Below are 16126 nucleotides of genomic sequence, written 5' to 3'. Positions count from 1 at the left end.
CAGAGTGAGACTCTGTCTCAAAACAAACAAACAAACAAACAAACAAAATAGATGTGAGTTTTTTTCTGTATGGCTAGGAAATGATTAAATAAAATAATAACAAAATTATATAAAATTTAAATGATCAATAAAAACATGTCATATACATAGGAAACCTAGCACAAAATGAGTACATGGAGGGTTCTGAACAAACATCAGTTGCATAAATGAATGAGTCATGAATTCTACCTTTTGTCACTAACTAGTTGTGAGACATACTCATATCACTTCCTCTTTTGTAGACTCAGTTTTCTCATCAATAATATGAGATATATGAATTTGAAGAATACTTTCCTACCAGCCTTTCAAATTCTAGGAAGGTACTTGATGAGTTCCACAAAATATAAAGTATATTCTTAGCCAATGATAGACATTTAAAGTGCCTTAACTTATGTTGGGCCCAATATGTTGTTTCAAAGAAGAGCTCCACTGCTAAAACTGTTTGAAAATTGTTGGCATACATTAATTATAGTGTAGAAATTTACCTTTTTAAACCAATTTGAACACATAAAATTTAAAAGGGTATCTTGCTGTCATTACATTACCATACAGGAAATGGACTAGAGGTCTTGTTATTCCAGAAGCCACGTTCAAATGAATTTGACATTAATTTTCTAGAAATATTGGAGACAACATTAATTAATTGCAAAGGCACATAACAGTTCTTTTGTTGCAGAAAGCAAGAAATGTATGTTTATTTGTCATGCATACCATGAGGAGCTTCAAAGAATTTTTTTTTTTTTTCAGACTGGAATAAAAAATCTTATTTTTTCTCTTCTCATTCCATATTCTCTTTTTAGTTAAAAGAAGAGCATGCCGAAAACATTCTATTGAATTACTCCTTTGATGAACGCTTGGGTAGTTTAGGCTTGTCATAATAGATGACAATAATAATGCTACTAATAACAGAATTGTTATTTTTTGGGTGTACACTTTTTTCTAGAATTTGTATCCTCTGTGTTGACTACATTGTGTATGCAATTATTTAGGTACAGATACTAGCTTACTTTATATATTAAATGTTAATAGGACCCAGTGTTTCAGGTTCACTGTATGTCATAAAAATGAACCTAATCCATTAAACTCTGATTTAATGATTGGCCTAATTTCTAGGGATATTGGCAGTACTCACTTTTACATACATGATATCTGAGTACTGCCTTGTTGAGTTATTACATTTACATCTCCTAAGCCATTTAATGAAATTGGGTTTAAGTCCAGATGATCTCTCAGATTTTACAAACTTATACCATTCCCTGACTTTCTGATTTTCTGCTAGAAAACAGTAATGAAAAGGAGAAAAGGGGAAAACCATGAAACTCATTTAAAAAATAAACAAAAGCCATTTCAAAGATATTGTCCCATACAAGAATGAAGAAAGGAAGATAAGTAAATGTAGTTAAAGCATGAGCCGTGATCATCACACAGTCTTCATTTGAAGACTGAATTTGCCTTTTAAAATTATACATCGCCAACTCTTTGTGTATTAACATAATAAAATTATAACACAATAAGAAAAAAAATGGTCTCAAAAAAGACCAGAAAAGGCCAGACATCTGATTAAAAGATGCTAAAATGTACAGCTCCCTGGAGACTGGAGTTCCTTTTTAGGTTGATTTTGAAGGACTTGTCCAGGCAAGGAGCCTTCCAGGAGGAAATGCATCCATGTCTGGGGTTCAGTCAAGGGCTAGACTCCCAGGTCCCCAGTGAAAAATTTCTCTAGGAGAAATTCCTGAGGCAGGGCCCAGAAAGAAAGAGTCACCAGATCCTCAGTAGGGGGAGGAGAAAATTTACTCTCTCTCGGGTCTGACTTTCAGTTGCAACACTTCTCAGGCAAAGAGTATGCCAACAGCCTTTCTCTTCTGTTTTGCTTGTCTGTGGTGGATACTAGCAACCTATGTGGTTCTAAAGTATCAAGCTGAGATTATAGTATGAACGAGTTGGAACATCAGTAGTGCCAAGTGCCATTTAAAAATCTTTTCATTTTCTGTGTGTTGCTTTTGGAGAGGAAATGTACTCAGATGTGGTTTCCAGTCTTGCAGAAAAATGGCATTTTCAGGCTGTATGGGACTCTTACATCATCTAGTTTCCAATCACCTCATTTTGCAGATCAAGAAACTGAGAGTGAGGAAGAAGGGACTGGCCAGAGTTACTCAGCTAGACAGTGACAGACAACAGTGGAACTTGTGGTAAGTTGTATGGCTTCTGGACTTTTCCTTCCCATATCTCACTGCAGCCTCCAACTCCTGGGTTCAAGCAGTCCTCCACCTCAGCCTCCCAGGTAGCTAGGACCACAAGTGCGCACCACCATGCCTGGCTAATTTTTAATTTTTTTTGTAGAGACAGGGCTCCTGCTATGTTTCACAGGCTGGTTTAGAACTCCTGGCCTCAAGCAATTCTTCCACCTTGGCCTCCCTATGTACTAGAATTAAGTCATTATACCCAGATGATTTTTAAATTGTAGACACCTGTCCATTATTTAATAACCAAAAGACAGTAATGTATTTTTATGCCTAAACAACAGCGTTGAGGCATTTTGATGAAGCCTAAAGTTTTAGTTAATATTTTGCATTGTGTAGAGATATTTACTTTAGAATGTGACCTAGAATTAGGCTAAACATTTTGAAATTGTGCTCTGGTTTTGAAAATGGTTGACAATTTCCTATATTACATTCTAAAATGATAAACATCCTAACACTATAAATGCTTTCTTAACGAAACTATAATATATGTTTAATGTTATTACCTATGTTGTTTTACTCATTGCTAAAAATGTTCAAATCACATAAATGACTAAAGCCAATTAAAAACTCATACAATAGAGGACAGAAATGCCCAAACCCAAATAGGTTTTAGTTAGTTGAAAACTCCATTACTTATAAGCATGGATTAGGTTTTCCTTTTTCATTTCTTCAGCAGGCACATTTTAGACAACTGACAGCAAATCCATTATGTAATGGCCACTACAAAAGCTTTCATCAAGAGTATGCATGTTTAGTGTCTCTGTGTGGGAGAAACTGGGTTATGGTAGTTGAAAAGGGGAAGAGTAAGATAGAACTGGGCTTTTAAGTTCTCGGCTCCATGGATAATGCAATCAGAATTCTCTAATCCCGAGATTGGAGCATTGGTTGACTATAGATGGAAGCCATCTGCATCTTCAAAGCATTAGACATGGAGGTTCTCGGATATTTATGTACATGAGTGACATATAACAAGTTATACATGATGATATTCACAGGAATATCATAAGGATCTAATGATATAATGTATGTGAATGAAATATATACATTCTACACACTAGAGAAGTCTTTTCTCTTTTTGCATTACATATTAAAACAAATGGATGCCTGAAAAAAACATGCAGAGTTAGAGGAGAGGGTGTGAGAAACGAATAGTTTTTGTAATAAAGTTATGGTTTAGAGCAAAGAGACTGCCAGGAAGCAAATGAAATATTGATGCCAGAATATCTAGCGTCCATGCTTCTTAAAAATGTTACCTATGTATGAGTCACTTGGAGATAATGTTAAAATGCCAGTTCCGATTCAGGTTGTCTGGGGGTGGGTTCTGAGATCCTGCATTTCTTAAAAGCTCTCACGTGATGCTGATGCTGCTGATCTTTAACACTTTGTGGTTTTGTGTGTGTGTGTGTGTGTGTGTGTGTGTGCAGGAAGGTTTTATGTCTTCAGATTAAGGGTCAACTGAGTATCTTCTCAAGAAGAAACATTTCTTGGGGTTTATATGCCAAGGCAGTACCATCCAGCCTGGCTAACACCCATGTTGCTATACTATAAAAAAGCTTTCTACCCTTACAGGGTTTATTAAGTGTCGAGAAAGCATTCGGCTTTTACTATGTGGCTGGGGTTTCTGGCTGATAGCAGGAAGGTAGGAGTTTAAATTTAATAGAATTAGGAATAAGCAGGATCTAGAGAGAGACAGTCTATCCATTACTAAGGGAGAAGAGTTGCTTTTTGTCTCTTTGCAAGGCCTTATCTAATAGAGGTCTCTGAATGCTGCCTTAAGAATCTGGGATATGTGATTGGTTGTCTTAACTATCTTTTTCCTTGACATATCGCATGTTTACATTACCTTGGACCCTTCGCTTTCCTAATACAAATATGAACAAATATGAAGAGGCCATGTGAGATTTCTCCCTCTTTTTATATTTTCAGTTCCATTGAACAAACACATACCGATTAGTAGGTTACAAAGTAGTGGACGAGGCACTCTGAGGGACGTGAGAATCAAAAAAAGAAGATAGGTTTCAAGTACTGTCAGTTTACTTATAGAGGATACAGACATTAAAAATAACCAAATATGAGGCAGTTTGAGCTTAAAAACACTAGATTTGGGGGGAAATATGCTTAGAGAGCTGAAATAAATTGAAATCAGTTCTGCTGGGGTGTTGGGAAGACATTGTAAAGGAAGAAGACTTTGAGTAAGGATTTAGAACATGGTCATTTGCACATGGTGACAGCAAATACTGAGACCAAGTATTTGTCGTGTTGTAGGTTTATAAGCAGAGAGCAAAAGCAGAGACCTAGGTTAAAGTAATGTAAGAAGAACCATGTTGAAATTTAAAAGTCATTCTTTGGAATTCATCTTAAACCCTAGGCTTTGTATGGGACTGTTACAGATAAGGAATAACATTTTAAGGCAGTGTTTTTGCTGCGTTTATCAACTGTTGATTTATTTTTCTACTGCACCTAGTTCTCTGGACCTGGCAGGAGGGAAGATCACCTTTTATATAAACAAAGCCCCTTAGCAAATAAAATACAGCCCTTCAGCAGGTATAGGAGTAAGATGGGGAGAAAAAAAATGATTCCAAATCCTCTTTAAAATCTATATCTGTATTAACTCATTTATACATTAGGTGTTCCTTCATTGCAACTCACATGTATTACACTCACATGTAATACACTCACATGTATTAAAAATTTTCTTTTCTCTAACTTAGGTGAATTTACAATTCTCTTTCAAATAAGTGTTTTCCATGAAAGTTACACTGGAGTATTGGCTGGTCATAAAGAAGAAATTGTTTATATCTTTCCTTTGATATGCTCATGCTTAGCCATTTTTAAAAGATGATCCTGCTAACCTCCTCTGATTTCTGATTGTCCTGGATGGTGCTGTTACCTAAGCAGAACAGGGCTGGGGTATTATCTGGTATCACCAAAGTCAATGTAGCCTGAGGATCAAACGTAGACAGAAGTGAGGATAGCCAAAGAACATTAGCCATTATCCAATTGAAAAGCAAGTTTGGGGCCAAAGTCAGAAAGTGAGATACATTCAAAACCTACAGATATTTAAGAACATGTCAGGAAACAGTGGCTAGAGCAGGGCTCTGTTGAGGGATTACAGTGTGGGGTATTTGTTTTTACTGGATATTGATTGTGTTGGCTGAGATGGACTCAAAGAGACAAGAAATGATTTGCAAATGCTAATCCATCTCTTTTACTGCCTACCCTTGAAGATATTCTCTTAAGAACACCAATAGTGTGAAACTTGTGCTGCTGTATTAACTTTGTATCCTTTTGAGTTCCACTGACCAAAACAGTGTACCATTTGGGCTGAGTTTGTTGTCAATATATCTGAATTAATTGAAATCCAGGAAGTGCACAGTATTAATTTATGTCTGTGTGATTCTGAATTTTGTTTAAACTCTTTTCAGCAATGGCTGTTTGCAGATCACTTTGCATCCCTTCTCATTTGTGCTGTTGCTTATCCTTCTTTCACTTCTTTCCATTCCTTCTCATGCTCCAACTTTGGTGGCATAGGATATCGTGATATTATTTTGATTTTTGTCAAATCAGGCTGCCAAATCCAAATTCCAGGCAATACTCAAACTTCAAGGGCATAGATATTTCATACTGATCAGGGTTTTCATGATTATCTAGCATTTATCTTGATTTTTTAGTTTAAAACAAGTAAACAACTAAGCAAGATATTGAAAGGAAATATGCAGGAAGGTAGAATGGAGGGTGGCAGAATAAGAGAAAGGGAATGAAGAAATTAAACCAACATTTATTGGGTGCCAACGAATACCAAACACTTTGCCAGATTCTTTATATACACAGTGCTCCTTAATCCGTACCACGACCTTGTCTTAGGGTTGTCATTGGGCCCACTTTATCAGTGGGCAAATAGAGAGTCAGAAAGATTCTAATCATACGTCAAAGTCATGCAGGCACTGCCCAGCAGAGCTGAGGCAAGACTCTGGACCTCTAATGCTCTCTACCACCAGGCTGATAACTGCAGTGAAAGTGCTGTCCTCTCTTTTTCACAAAGTAATTTATACTATGCCAAGATAAGCAATTTAGATAAAAGGCAGAAGAAAGATGAGAATTGAGTAGAAGTTACAAATCCACTCCCTTCCAACTAGATTGCTCTTTTCTTTCACTTTGCACCTAACATATATGGGCTGCTTTATGGTGGTGATGAGCTTTTTATGTGACTATGACCTGTCTGTGCCTTAGTCAGCAATATGGAGTTGTGCTGAGTACTCCCTGAGCTATTTAGTCGGTTGATATATAGTCTGCTCATGCTTAATATGCAGAAATTGCTTTTTAATATAAATCAAGAAGACTGTGTTTTTTTCTTTGTAATCCATATCTCAACTTCAGTGTTACTAGTAAATGGTATTCTTAGCTCTGCACATTTGTTTTTAAAGAGCTACATATTAAGCACTTACTTCATACTAGTAACTGTGTTAGGAGATACATTTATCAGGACAGTCTGAACTCCGCTGTGATAATACATAAACCCTGAAGTCTTGGGGGATTAACATGACAGACATTTATTTTTCTGTGTCTGCAGAGTCTACTGTGGGCCTTGCTGTTCTCCAGGGCAGCTCCCTCTCAAGTCCTGTGTCAAGGGACCATTCTGCTTCTATGTTAATAGCTTTGCCATTCCAACATGTGGCTTCCATATTGCTATTACAGGGGAAAAGAGGGCTGGGGGAGGGAGGTGCCTCAGGGACCTTTTTCTGACTTTCCTTGGAAGTGACACACTATATTCTGTCCATAATCTTTTTGTCAAAACAAGTCATCTGGCCCCAACTAACTGTGAAGGTGGTGGTGAGGAGGGTGTTGGAATGTATAGGTTTCTCTAAGCCTTTGAAATAAAGAATTAACAGATACCAGTGAGTTCTACTGATATAAGCTCTTGGAAGAACAAAGATTGAATTTTTAAAAGTTATTTGCTTCCATGGGAACTATGCAGTCATATGAGGAAAATAATAATTACAGAGGAGTATTTAGGGCTATATTGCAATTTGATAGGACCTATAGCTCCTTAAGCCAGCAGCCGCTGTTCTCTTTAGAGAGTTCCTTTTTCATCTGAAATAATTGACTCGAGACTTAAAAATGTCTGTCTGCTTTTGTGTTCATGCTGTCTGCTTTGTTTTCTTAAATATTAGAGGTCAAAATGTGTTGAAAAACCAAATCTGGGTCTTAGAGTTTTTCCTGGAGCAGTAGCCTTGTGGTGGCTGTTTTTTTTGTTTTGTTTTGTTTTGTTTGTTTTTTTTGTTTTTTTTTTGTTTTTTTATCATAGACTGAAGAGAATTTCCCACTGTGAGCCATGACTGGCAGAATAAAGCTGCGCACCCTGGTAGCTCTTTCTCTGTTGGGCACTTCTTTATGTCTCAGCATTTATGACTGGCCTGGGCAAATACTGAGATAGAGTTCTGGCACTGGCCATATAAAGCAGCAAAGCATAGGCAATTGAAGGCAATATTTTACCTTGAGTAAAAATAAGAATACAAATAATAATAATAAGGCCATGCAAATATGTTTAGGTTAGAGAGAATGAACAGATCCATGGAACTGGATTGAAGATTGTCTCATGTTAGTGATTCTAGATATTTTCTTCTTGGGTTTGGTAGCTATGTTTCTGTTAATACTTTTGTATTAAAAGATAATTGGTAAAGAGCTACACAATTAATGAGTGTCGTGTTGATTTGTATGGGGGGAAGAATACAACCTGTACCATTTTTTTAAAAGTTTTTCTTATAGTGAAAACACTTTTCATGATTTGTGCCTTATTTATAACTGGCATATGCCTTATCCATAGATTTAGGTATTTGAGCTTTTACTGTCAAATATTTTCTTTCAACCATTTGTCACTGTGCCTTGATTCTCAACTTCCATTGACTTTAAGGTTATATCCATATAATGAGTTTGCTTTGGCATTTAGACATATATTATGACCTCTAAGTAAATGTTTTCAGTAAATCTAGAGAGGAGGTATGATAGTTTCTGGAAATTTGAAGATAAACTAGAAAAGTAACCTGTGAAAATTACACAAATAATAGTTATGATAATAATATAATCACAAACATTAATTGAGCATTCATTATAATCCAGCTATTGGGCTAAATGTTTTACAAGCATATTTTTGTTTTATCTGCATAATTGTGTGAGACAAGGACTATTATATCTGTCTGATTTTCAAAGTTAGCCAAGAATTATCTTGCTACAAGATAGTTAAATGGTTTCTAAATGTGTGGATGATCCACAAAACCAAAATATAACTAAGGAAATTGCTGCTTAAATTCTGTTTTTTAACTTGCATAAAGATAGTCTATTTTAACAAAAGTGCTGCAATCAGGATAATTGGAAACAGAGATAAAGCAGTGGAAATGTGTTTAGTTTTTATTCAAAAGTTCCAAAGAAAAAAATATACTACTTAGTACCGTGGTTCTCAATGGGAAGAAACCTTACGTCTCTACCTATAGGACATTAGGCAAAGTTTAAAAACAGTTTTGATTTTAGACTTTTGATTTTAGACTGGCACCTTCTGGATACAAACTAGGGATGCACTGCTGAACATCCTCCAATACACAGGGTAGGCCCTACAACTAAGGTTTTTTGTTTGTTTGTTTTAAGATAGAGTTTCTCTCTGTTGGCAAGGCTGGAGTGCAGTCGCAGTCATGTCTCACTGCGGCCTTGACCTCCTGGGCTCAAGTGATACTCCCATCTCAGCCTCCTTAGTAGCTGGGACCGCACGCAGGTGCCAACATATCTGGACAATTTTTAAACATTTTTTGTAGAGATGAGGTCTCACTATGTTGCCCAGGTTGCTCTAGAACTCCTAGGCTGCAGTGATCCTCCTGCCCTTTGCCTCCCAAAATGCTGGGATTTGCAGACATGAGCCTGGTCTGAGTTTTATCCATTCCAGATAGTCAGTAGCACTGAGGTAGAGCTTGTGTAAAACATACTTCTCTTTCTAGATAGGTGAACTCTTGTAACTAAGAGCTCAGTCAGTGGATCTGGGGCTCAGGGTTTTGACTCTACTACTTGACTTTGGGAACTTAACCTCTTAAGTCTTCATGTAACTACTTATAAATTGGAAATAGTGATAATACCTTACAAGACTGTTCTGAAGACTAAATGAGAGAATTCTGCAAAATGATTAGCATAGTCCCTTGCACTGTTAGATGAACATTAATTCTAGCTGACAAAAAAACTTTGGTTAAACAAAGTATGTTCTTTGGGGACTCTTAAATACTGCTGCTTAGCAGGTTTTAAAAAGAGCTGCTTCCAGATCAGACAGCTTTATTTTGAACCATGTCTCCTGTACTTGTTAACTGTATGACCTTGGGGAAGTACCTTAGAACCCTCTGTGCCTCATTTTGTTCATATATGAGATGAGAGTAGTGAGTAATATGCATCTTCTAGAGTTTTCGTGAGGCTTAAATAAGAGTATAAATGTGAAGTACTTAGAAGGATGTCTACCACTTACAGGCAGATGGTGGTGTTAGCTCTTATTATTCATATACCTCATATTGTTAGATAAGGCATAACATATAAATGAATCTTCTGACCAAGTGAACATTACCCCTTGAAATACCAGTCCTATGTTTTAACAATTAAAGTAATGAAAATCACTCTACAATTATTTTTAAAACTCTTGCTTATTTAAAAATGAATACTAAATGCTTTTAAACATTTCATTGTTCACTCAGGGTCCTTGTTGTAATATTGCTTCTTGTGCTAGATTATGATATAGGAAGCTCTTAGAACAATTGAAGTATGAGGGTTTTTCTTAATCCAGATTACTGAGACTTTTATTTTTGTCCTTAAAAAAAAATACTGTTTTTATATCATTTGTATCAAAATATCATCTGTCTGCATCTAGAATCTCTATCTTGCCTTTTCTAAATAACCACATTTGATCAGTTGATTAAATTTTTTGTTAAATATTAATAAATATTAATTTATCAATTAGCTGATCAAATATTTATTGACTGTGCTATATATACTATGCTCTCTTAGGTAGATTAGAGACCAAAACAAAATGACTTTTCTTGAGGATTTTAATTTAGCAGAAGTAAGCACTGATGACATAATGCCAATTAAATAACTGTAAATTTAAATGTGATCTATGCTGTGACTGAGCCATTGCAGTTGCTATACTTATGGACAAACCCCACTCACGTAGGACACAAGGTAGGCCTTCATAAGGAATTGATTGTTAAGCGGCAATCTAAAAACTGAGTGGGCATCAGCAAGGCAAAGAGAATGAGCATTACAAGTAGATGCAACAGTATATGTAAAGGTCCTGATTCCAGAGTGGGAGACATTAAAATGAAGGGATTTTTAAAAGTTTAGTGTGGCTAAAGACTGAAAAAAAAAAAATCTAGTTGAGGAGTCTAGAAAGACAGCCAGGAACTCATCACACATGGACTTCTAAAGCGTGTAAAATATTCCAGACTTTATCCGATAGATAATGGCAAGCCAATGGAAAGTTTAAGCTTCTGAATAATATGATAGATTTTCATGTGAAGAGTGACTTGGAAGTAGGAAAAAATTGAGGCAGAGAAAACAGAAAGCATCTGCAGTAGTCCAGGCAAGATGTGATGAAACCAGTGAGAATCGTGTCTGCATTAGGAGTAAGCAGTCACTGAGAAATGACACCTAAAAATTCTCCTGTGAGAGGAGAGGTGATAGGTAGTTCATGAACTTGGAAAATTTTATTTTCACTGTTTTGGCTTTTTAATCTTTTACTTGTTCTTGGCCACATTCTGAAGGACTGCAGTTAATGAATAAGCAACTTCCAAAAGAATGAGAAGAACAAATGTATAGCAATAATAAAAATTAAATGTTATTTGTATAGTACTTTAACTATTACTATTGCATTTGATTAGCAAATTTTTATAACAAGTGATGTTTACCCTCATTGTCCCTAGCAAATGACTATGGTCCGAGTTGATGTCTCTTAATATATTGACAGTAAGAAATGCTTAATTCATAGGCCTTGATGCATAACAGGAAACTTTATTTGTCTTGTCTTATAGAGATGGGTGAAACTGAGTAGAAGTGATCTTTCATTTTGTTCTTTGCAGTATATGAAGAGAGATATAAAAATGTTGACTTTGGCCAGGCATGGTGGCTCATGCCTGTAATCCCAGCACTTTAGGAGGCTGAGGCGGGCCTGATGTCAGGAGCTGGAGACCAGTCTGCCCAAGATGGCAAAACCCCATCTGTACTAAAAATACAAAAATAGCCAGGTGTGGTGGTGGGCGCCTATAATCCTAGCTACTTGGGAGGCTGAGGCAGGAGAATTGCTTGAGCCCAGGCAGTGAGCCAAGATCACGCCACTGCACTTCAGCCTAGCTGACAGACGGAGACCCTATCTCAAACAAATAAACAAACAAAGTTGACTCTTCTGTTTGCATTTTTAGCCACTAGTGTCTTGATTAAAAATACAAAACTTTTGTTTACCTAGGTAACAAACCTGCACATCTTTCACATGTACCCCAGAACTTAAAATAAAAATTAAAATAAAAAAAGTTACAAAACTTTCAGCATTTACGTAAGGAAAAAGTTAGCTATATGTATGCATGCAAATATGTGTTATGTGAAATATAAACTGTGTAAATATTAAGTATGTATACATGTATACACACACAGCCTGTATAGGGTCTTCAATGTCAATATTTTGATAATTGAATGTTCATTTTAAACATCTATAAAACCTGTTTATAGGTCTAATTCTAAAATGTCTGTGTATATCTAAACCACTTCTAAAATAGGTATAAAAATATCTTAGGGTTATTGGGAGAATGAAATGAGATAATTTAGACAAAGTGATTTAGTACCTGGCACATAATAAGCATGTAAAATATTCCATAATAAGTATGTATTTAATATTTAATAAATATTTAAAAATTTTTAAATATGCAGTTATAATTAAAATATAGTTTTCATTATTACAATTGACTATGTCATTTATTATAAATGTATATGTTGAAAATTTAATATACTTATGTGTGGATACAAATATACATATATAGACATCTATACACTATATTAGCTATTGATTATTATAATAAAAATAGCTGCACAGTGATATTCAAAATGACATATCGTCTTACAGCCAGTTTTGGTAAAATTTGTTAGAGTTTGCATTTTATTTTGATGATTTCTGTCCTGAGGAGTTACTGTAAATCTGAATATTAATGCTAGCTGTGAAGTTTGTTTGTTTGTTGTGTTGTTTTAACAGACAGACTGTCACTCTGTTGTTGCCAAGTTTGGTCTTGAAATTTGGGGTCAAGGGATCCTCTCACCTCAGCCTCCAGAGTTGCTGGGACTACAGGCATATGCCACTATGCCCAGCCATGAAGTTCGGACCCCACATGTACTGATTCATTCCTTATTTGTTATTTAAACAAATATTTACTGGAACTCTATTCTGTACCAGCCCTTGCGAATCTTACAGTCCGATGAGAAATGCACATGAAAGCAAATAATTGCAATAAAATGGTGTGAACAATGTGCAACACAGTGGCCTTTTAAAGTAAGGGGGCATCTGCTGCTTTAAATGGCATATGGTTAACTATTATGGACATATGTGTTTATTGTTAAACTAAATAGGAAAGACTAGAAACTAAATAGAGGAGCATTTCTTTCTAAGCATCTATATTTGATTCATCCTTTTGTCTTTATCTGCCACCTACATGCTGCTGATGACATGCGAATGATTATCAGTAATTACTATCACTTTCTCTTACCCCAGATTCCTATTTCCATCTGATTTTTGGCAATCTGTAGGTAGATGTTCCATAGATATCTCAAATTCATTCTGCTTAAAATAAATTCATTGTGTTCCTACTTCTCACAAAAATTGTTTCTTCTCCTATATGTCTAATCTCTGTTAAATGTATCATCACCCACAAAATCACCCCAACTGAAGTCTGGGAGTTCTGATCAATGTTCAGTGCCTGCCTATAGCCTACTGCTAATTGATCATCAAATCCTCCTCATCTCCTGCCAGTTTTCTTCTTCTCCCTCTTGGGTAAATATGTGCATGGTACACACCCCTTATACCCCAAATTAGTAGGATAAGAAGACAATTTTCAAGTTGCTAGGCAGCAGCAGTTGAAGAGAAAGCTCAGAAAATTAAGTCAGTAACTTGGATATCAAAAGCTATCACTTTGTTGTCTCTTTTTTCTGGAAGTAGAAAATGTTTCTTCTCTTTAACACGAAATAATAAATTTAAATTCTTTTGATCTGTGAACTTCAAAAACAACTTCTTACATGTCTCCACATTGAGACATTTGCTGAATGTCTCTGTGCTGCCTTCCCTTCCATCACTGATATTTTGTACTTCCAAGGGGAGTTTGAGCTATGAATCTCAGAGTCCTTTTCAAATCTCTGACTGCCCAGGATGTGGATGAGAAATTAGTACTACAGTTTATGTTCACGGAGAAGTATGTTATTCACTGAGATTCATCATAGGGAAGAAATGACTGATATCACAGACATCACGATAATAAAAGATATCACAAATTAGCTCTGATCAGATTCTGAGTCTCTCGGTGTTCTCAAAATTTTCTTCTGGTCCACAGTCTTTAAAGAGTCATTTATTAACTTATAAGTGTAAAGTGCAAAACTATCTGGAGCATAGCAGTCCTATAGTATGTGGTTCAGCTAGTCCCCCTTGTAGGATATCTTTAAAAACCAAATAAATCAGTGAGCATCTAGGTCCCCAAAATCTAGAAAAATATTTCTAAGTTCCTAAGGAAAATAACACTGGAAGAAGAAATGACAGCTTTGTTTTATCCTTTTTTCATTTTTATGTGTTTTGTAAAATAGTTTGGTATCCTGACAAATATGTGGAATGCTATTAATATTAACCATAAGGGCCAGATGTGGTGGCTCACACCTGTAGTCCCAGCCCTTTGGGAGGTTGAGATGGGTGGATTATTTGAGGTCAGGAGTACAAGACCAGCCCAGCCAACATGGTAAAACCCCATCTCTACTAAAAATACAAAAATTAGCCAGGCATGATGGTATGCACCTGTAATCCCAGCTACTCGAGAGGCTGAGGCAGGAGAATTGCTTGAATCCGAGAGGCGGAGGTTGCAGTGAGCCGAGATCATCCCACTGCACTCCAGCCTGGGCAATGGAATAAGACTCCGTCTCAAAAAAAAAAAAAAAAATTAACCATAGGTGAAAATGAAAAGTTTAAATGACTTTAAAATGTGGGATTTTAAATAGTATATGCAATAGTTACCGAGGAAAAGGCTGTGTAGAGGGGGAGGAATAGATAAAGAAGACAATTATTCCTTGAATAGGTAGAAAAATAGAAGATTAAATTTACTTTGAATATTTCTCAAGTAAATGGATTATTACTCTCTGAGCTCCCAAGTGACTGTTTTTTCCCTTCCTTTGTAAAAGAATGAAAACTTCTGATGTGCCTTAATATTTCACATCTTGTTTGGTCTGTGCATCCTGATCTGGCATGATAGCCTGACATTGTTTGCAAACGGTGGTGTCATTGCAATATACATATTCATTGGTCCTTAGCTAAAATTAGGTTTGCTGAGTAAATAGATTTTGTGCAGCCAACCTAAACAGATCACTTCCCAGGATGCCAAGGAAAAACACTGTCAGTGGGACTTACTTCATACTTTATCAACATGTTATCATATTTACAAAATGAGAGAAGGAAAAACTGGACCAAACGAAAAGCTGTGATTCACAAACATAAACCTCTCGAGTGCAGACAAGAGTCCTATATTTGAAAAGATGATTTGTGAGCATTCTTCCACAAGCAAGGGATCATTGTTAGTGGATGCTTATAATTCATGGTGGAGCGCTTTAGGAAAATATGCCTGCTGGTCCTTATGCTGCATTTATTCTGCTTTCTGTAGACCAGATGAATGTAGGATTATTTATATAGCATAATAGCTTTCAGCATGAAAATAGATGGAAAGTTTATTACCTGTTTTCTCTCTTCCCTTAGGAGAGATTTTTGTTTTTTTTTTTACTTTGAAGTAAGATTTTCATAAAAAGGCTGAACATGACAGTGCATCTTGTAGTTTTCTTGGAATAAGGTCCAAAATGGACTATAGTCCATTCTGCTTTGCCAATTAATCTGGAAGCTAGAGAAACATGGGCAAATATGAGGATAAAAATTCAATGGATTTTTCTTCACTTAAAGAATGCAGTACTTCTCATGTGGAGATTATTCAGTAAATATTACAGGCTTTCTGACATTGCTTAGTTGAGGGTTACATAACTGTAACTCTCTACTAGCTAATAGAATTCTATTTAGACTAGATGATTGAAGGAGATGAGAAAGCAATGAGCTATGAGATAGATAGGAGGTAACAGAAAGAAAAAAAGCTTCTGGCTGGAGTGTGGAGACCCTGGAGTCTGAAGGACATGGATTTGAATCTTTCCTTTGATTTTTACTAGATATCATGTCTGTCAGCTTCAGTTTTCTCTTCTGCAAAGCAGCAATCATAAACTGTCATGCAGATTGCTCTCTGGTTTATGTGGGTTAACATATGACTCATCATTCTCTTCACCTAGCAGGCATCAAGTCCACTCTAATTGGTAGATCTTTTTCCTCTTCCAAGCACATCTTTTTAAAAATATTAAAAATTAACAATATATGTTAATAAGTAAATGAGATTGCTTTATTTTCAAAGAACTATGTTTAGGAGTCTGTGATTTTCTATGGTACTTTTTTCCTTGTACTTTTGTTATCTTTCCTCCTCTTTTTAGCACCCATTGTTTCTACAGTTTACATAACCGTAACCCTCTGCTCTCAACAAGGAATAACTGAACACAGGGGAGTC

General features: G+C 36.0%; 1 protein-coding gene across 4 annotated transcripts in view; it reads left to right on the top strand.

Annotated features, from left to right (window-relative positions):
• The window catches only part of LRRC4C (leucine rich repeat containing 4C), a 1309626-nt gene that overhangs the window by 1176995 nt on the left and 116505 nt on the right, over positions 1 to 16126 (top strand). Inside the window, exon 5 of one of the 4 annotated variants that reach the window (XM_011940744.1) lies at positions 2149 to 2228. The exons of the other annotated variants lie outside the window; for them this stretch is intronic. The gene's annotated coding sequence lies outside the window, so the exon portion shown is untranslated. The remainder of the gene's footprint in view (positions 1 to 2148; positions 2229 to 16126) is intronic. 4 annotated transcript variants of the gene reach the window in all.

Source organism: Colobus angolensis, unplaced genomic scaffold (genome assembly GCF_000951035.1).
Source record: "Colobus angolensis palliatus isolate OR3802 unplaced genomic scaffold, Cang.pa_1.0 Scaffold192, whole genome shotgun sequence".
Lineage (NCBI taxonomy): Eukaryota > Metazoa > Chordata > Mammalia > Primates > Cercopithecidae > Colobus > Colobus angolensis.
Note: the sequence above shows the minus strand (reverse complement) of the source record. Positions and strands in the feature narration are given on the sequence as shown.